Genomic DNA, 6,184 nt, shown 5'->3' on the forward strand with positions numbered 1-6,184 from the left:
CATGCTACACTTGTGGCTTCTTCTCCTTATTTCTCCCTTTGATCCTCATGTACCTCCAGACCTACCCCTCCGTCCCACCATGGAGAGCCTTTGAAAATAGAGCATTAGAAGAATAAACCATTGATCAAAAGAGGCAGCAAAGCTGCCCTTTGGGGTTTAATAATGTGTCCTGCACTATTTTTGTATTTAGCAAAAATCAATTTTGCCTCATTATAAATGTGTTTTCCCTTGGGCTTTCATTTCTGAGATTATTTCAAGGGAAATTATATCCATATATTAGTCTCATTTGTCTGGTATCTCACTCAATAACTATTAGAGTTATTAAATATCTTGAACCAGGAAGTTGTATTTCGCCAGCATTAAATGCAGCTTGAAATTCTAAGATTCAATTTGGAGAAAAATCACTACATTTGAGTGGGTTAGAATATTGCCAAAAATGCCTTTTCCATCTGTCTCATGGATAGAGCTGTTTTAGCATTTGAAATTTATAGCTGAGGACTTTCTGCCATCTTTGCAAAGTGGTCTGGAACTGGAGATTGTGATAAAGATTGTAGGTCCTTGGGAGCTGTCCTCACGGTAGAGGACGAAGTGGAGTAGAGGTCAATTTCTTTCTGTTTTAGTTCCTTGAACTGTAAATGTCTTTGGTGTCTGATACTGTCAAGTCAGCACCAGCACCCTCCACACCCTAGAGGTGGTTCTCAGGGTGTCTGCACCCAGAACCATGCATATTCCAGCGTGACATGACCCATAGTGATGATCATGGTTCCTTCTCATCCTTTCCTCCTGACCTGAGTCTATCCTGGAAATATTAGCATTGGACTTATCCTTACACACCTAATCTAACACATGCAGAGAAGACTCTGAGTGTGCCAAATGCAACTAAGAAGTCAAAGGCCAAGTCAGTAATTGGTTTTCAGCCTCTTCACTAACGTGGTCCCATATGCAGTTGTTCTTTATTGTCCGAGGTCATGCACCTGAGAGTAATCTCTTCTCTTTGTCTTAGCAATGCTGATAAAGCCATGAGCACTAACATCATCACTCATGGGCACTATAGTTGGTTCTCCTGTCTGCCCTTTTTTTTTTTTTAAGATTTTATTTATTTATTCATGAGAGATACAGAGAGAGAGAGAGGCAGAGATGCAGGCAGAGGAAGAAACAGACTCCTCATGGGGAGCTTGATGCGGGACTCGATCCCAGGACCCTGGGATCACGCCGTGAGCTGAAGGCAAATGCTCAACCACTGAGCCCCCCAGGTACCCCTCTTCTGTCTGCTGTTATGTGGATGGAGCCTGTCTCTTAGCATCATCATTGGTTTACTTACCTGGCTTAAAAAGAGGGACTCCCTTCCTTTTGATTGCATGTTGTGTCTCTGCCATACCTTCACAATGTCTGCCACAGAGGGTTATTGTGAGGATTAAATGAATTAGTACATGCCAAGGGCTTGGAATAGTATCTCTCAGAGATTGATATCAAATTTTAGTGATTGAAGAACTGAAAGAGTGGGGTTTCTTCATCAGTCATTTTGCCCTGACACTTTACTATTTATTGACTCCAAGAAAATATATGTGAAACTGCTTAAGAGGTCTGGTATAACTTTTACTAGGCTAAACGCCTCTCTACTTTATATTATGTGGATGATGATGATGATAGCCAACATTTATGGAACACTTATGATGCCCCAGGCCCATCCTAAACATTATATATAATCTTATTTATTCATAAAAACCACATGGTGGGAGGCTTATCTCCACTTTACAGTTGAGGAAGCTGAAACTCAAAGGCTTGGGGCTGGATTCATACTCAGGTCTATCTGCCCAAAGCCTGCACTATTAACCATTACTGTTAACTGCCTTGTTTACAACAATGGGCCGGTTCTCCTTCAAAGTGGAATCCTGGGTGAATGGGAAGAGAAGGAGATCTTTCTGGGGTCTACTCCTAAGGTGTTATTGGAACTTGAGGAAGGCACTCAACTTCCCTGAAGTTCAGAGTTTGTCTGCATGCTGAAGAAGACAATCACTGGTCAGGTTGTGTGACAGATGTAAAACAAAGTAAAATACATAACAAAGCAAGAACAGGGAGGTACTTCAAGGATTGTTTCCTGGCTGGCTTTGCCAGGGCAATCAGAAATGCTGAAGATTTCATTTCATATACATGTTTAATGTACATGATGAAGGTGGGACAGTGCATTCTGAGATTAGTCTGCATTTCTCTCCATGATGGAACCGAGCTCAATGGCCATTAAGCAATGTGACTTGGGGAATGATTTTGGCTCAAACTGGGTGCACAAGTTACTCTTGTTCTGTGCAGTCTGATCAGTCTGGGAGGCTGGGACATAGCCCTTAGACTCAGTCCCAGTCTTTCTCAACATCAAGGAATTTACACGACAAATTTCCGTTCTTTCTGATAGGCTTTGCAAAATGCTGGCTCTTCTTGGTCTTTCTTTTTTTTTTTTTTTTTTTTCTTCTTGGTCTTTCTAACAGAGTATTTTGTGATTGTTTCCTTCTGAGGTTGGTCAGGAAATTATTTTGAAGGGAAGCTAGCTTTTGCAGCCTGTGATTATGGGTGATCGTGATGGGAGGGGACATATTAAATCCTTTCTGTCAGTTCTTGGCCAGAATGGAGCTTAGAATGGATTTTCGCCATTTATGAAACCCATAACGCTCCCAATGTAATGCCATTACAGAGCCTCCTGACAGCAGTCGGTAAGGAGTAGCTCAGGGATGTTACTGTTTAATCACTTCAAACTCAATTTCACATGTTATTACAGATCTATTATTCCCCCTTCTTTATAACTTCATCTTTGGGTAGCACACCATTGCTTCAGAAGCAGAAATTCAGCAACAATTTTAGTTTATCGGTTGACAATAAACATGTTAGATTGTCTGATCAAGGCTGATGGATGAGTTCCATCTTTGGGATTATGATCAGTTCAAACAGGGCCACCTCTGCCCCATATCTGTGGTAGTCATTGATGCTGTTCACCAAATATTCTCTCTCATCACTCTGGGAGCATGGCAGATTGCACTTCCTGGCTTTTTTATATTTTGGTGGAGCCATGTAAGTAGTTTTGGACGATATGGTGTGATTGTACGCCATTCAGTAGTGATGTACTACTTCTGGGCTGGAACGTTTATTTGTCGACATGAGCCTATCCAGGGATCTCTCTTCCTTCTGCCATAGTTACAGGCAACAGTCTTGATTGTCATCTTGGTCCCAGAGAGCCCCAGCCAACCCTTTATGGCCAGGCAGCCCAAAGTAGAAATAAACTGTTGTTATTTTGACAAATGAGACATTTGTTATGTGCCTGCAGGATATCCTGCTCCATCTCAACTAGTGCAATGATCCATGGTCAAAGGCTTGTACTTTTGGTGAGCAGTCAAGATATATCCTTGATGGAACTTGTTTTCTCTCTTTTATCTTTACCATAAAGTCCTTCTAGAAGTCTGAGAAAATGTGACACCTTGATAATAAATGTATTAGGGATAATCAAACTTGCTTCATAGTCTGATTTTTGTCTTTTTCTTTAATTTTTTTCCCCTGTATCTCCTTATCCTAGCCTCTACTATTTTGCCGGGCATATAGCAGCCACTTGGTAAATGAGTGATGAATGAATTTGTACATAAATCCACTAATCTGAAAGGAATTTGCCATTAGCATTTTAGAAGTTTTTCTGACTCTTCCCGAACTTACTGTTGCCAATTATCCTTTTATTAATTTGACCTGCAGTCATACCGTTTTTCATTTTCAGGCCTCCCACAATGGCAGGCAGCTCTGCTCTGGCTTTATCAGTAGCTGCAGTGGCCTCTCTAGAGAGAGCAGCACAGAGGATCTCCATCTTCTAAACTCAGCAAACCCAGGAAATGTATGAGATCCTTGCTTAAGCAGACAGGAAAATCCCTTACTCTGGCACCATTTTCTGGACAAGGACAGAGTACCCAAACTGCTGCCGGCTCTGGAAGAATTTTCACCTTTTTTAAATTTCAAATTTGTGTAGTTTCAACTCTGACCCTAGAGAGTGCCATCTCTAAACTTCTTCCCATGAGGCCACACCTAAGATGTCTGTCCCAGATGCAGAGGGGAAAATGGACAGGGGTTAGGACAGCCCAAGACTTCAGTCTGATACCTGGGGACAAAATACCAGTCTTTACAACATTCAGCACATATCCTGCCCAACCAGAGATAAGGAGATATCCTCCCCCTCCCATTTTTTTTTTTTTGAGATTTTATTTATTCACCCATGAGAGACACACAGAGAGAGGCAGAGACACAGGCAGAGGGAGAAGCAGACTCCCTGCAGGGAGCCCGATGTGGCACTCAATCCCAAGACCCCGGGATCACGCCCGGAGCCAAAGGCAGACGTTCAACCACTGTGCCATCCAGGCGTCCTGAGATGTCTCTCGAAGCAATTCCTTCTCTCCATTTCTCCTGTCATCGCTTCAGATCAGGCTCTCAAATCCATTGATTGCACTATTAAATTAGAACAGTGCCTAGGACACCAATAAGTACAGCTATTATAATCTGTGTGTCTGTGTTATTGCTATTTTGTCAGCCTCGTATTCTCCCTGTCTCCATGTTTCTACATCCCAGTCCGTACTCTGCATCTTTTCAAAATAGATCAGCTCCTGTCTTTTACCCCCTCTCTACAGCCCTTTGGCCTCCACTGCCTAGGGAATAAGGCCCACAGCTCTGAACGCATCGTCCTTGTCCGGCCAGGCTTTCACCCACGTTAGCCGTGTTGGAAGCACCAAGGATGCTGGTCAAACTCTCCATCTCTGTACTCTCTTCCCCAAGAGATGCTGACGAGCTGGTTGTTGATGTGCAAGGGAGACATAACACCTTCCTGGGGTGGGAATGTGTAGTTTGAGGAAGATTCCACACCTAGCAACCCCCTGCCTCCCCAGATAGAACCACTGCCTCCCATTCTGCTCTCCCACCATGGGGCCACATCCAGTGTGGGTTCCCAGCTTCTGGAGCCTCCTCAACCTCCTCAACTAAGCTCCGTCATATCTCCTGGCTCTGCACATGCATGATCATTTCCTTTTATGCCCTTCTTCCTTTCTCTGCTTCGGTGCATGTTTTTTTAACATTTAGTTTAAATGTCAGTTCTTAGGCCTTTCCCAACACTGGATGGTTCTCTCTCTCTCTCTCTAGAGAGATGGTTCTCTCTCTCTCTCTCCCTCCCTCTCTCTCTCCAATGCACTGTGCATTGACCTGCATTATTGTACTTGTCATAGGGCAGCTTCATTATTTGTGCCTGCAGCTGCCTGGAGAGCAGGAGAATGTCTTGTTCTGTGATCCTCTACCAGATGCTAACTGAGTTTTAGTACCTGGGAGGCACTTAATGAAAGGCAGCACTCTTTTGAAGCATGGGTTTTGGAGTTATCCCTCCTAGGGCCCCATGACAATTAAATGAGAATATACAAGGCACTTAGCCCAGTGCCTGACTCTCAGTAAGTGCTGGATAAATGGCACCTATAATTTTTATGAAAGAAATGTTTAGCAATTAGTCAGTATATGTAATTCTTGCATTCATATGCTAACTTGTCTGCACATTCGTACTCATGCCAGGATGCATATTTTCCTCATCCAGATAATATTTCGACTCCCAATTATTTATTTAGCAAATATTAGTTGCTATGGAGAATATATACTACTTCATCTTTGCTTCCAAAGAGATACAACTAAACACCACCGACATCAACACAAACACATGCAAAATGGCAGTGAGGCGACCACAGGTGGAGTTTAATTGGCTGTGTCTCTACAGCCCTCTGGGCTGTAGGTGCAACAGGAATGAAAGGAGGATATGAGGCCTGAGAGACCAGATTCACCTTTTGGGAGCTTCATTTACACACACATATCCATACTCACCTCTTAGGAAAAGTGGTGGCAAGAGGGGATATGGCTTGATGAGGGGAGGAAATACAGGGTGGCAAGAGGGGATATGGCTTGATGAGAGGAGGAAATATGGCAAGAGGGGATATGGCTTGATGAGTGGACAGGTAGGTGGCTGAAAGTCTGGGCTGCTTTGGGTAAGTACGATGCCAGGGCCATGCTACTCAAAGTGTGTCTATGCTGAGCAGCATCAGCATCACCTGCAAGCCTGCTAGAAGCATAGAATCTGAGGCCTGCCCACCTCCCCCCGCCCCTCCCATGAGAATATGCATTTTAAAAGCATCCCCGG

The 6,184-nt window shown here is 43.5% G+C and overlaps 1 protein-coding gene across 1 annotated transcript in view; it reads left to right on the plus strand.

The window, feature by feature from the left end:
- DGKI (diacylglycerol kinase iota) overlaps nt 1-6,184 on the plus strand; it is a 428,692-nt gene that overhangs the window by 31,534 nt on the left and 390,974 nt on the right.

Source organism: Canis lupus, chromosome 16 (assembly GCF_011100685.1).
Source record: "Canis lupus familiaris isolate Mischka breed German Shepherd chromosome 16, alternate assembly UU_Cfam_GSD_1.0, whole genome shotgun sequence".
Lineage (NCBI taxonomy): Eukaryota > Metazoa > Chordata > Mammalia > Carnivora > Canidae > Canis > Canis lupus.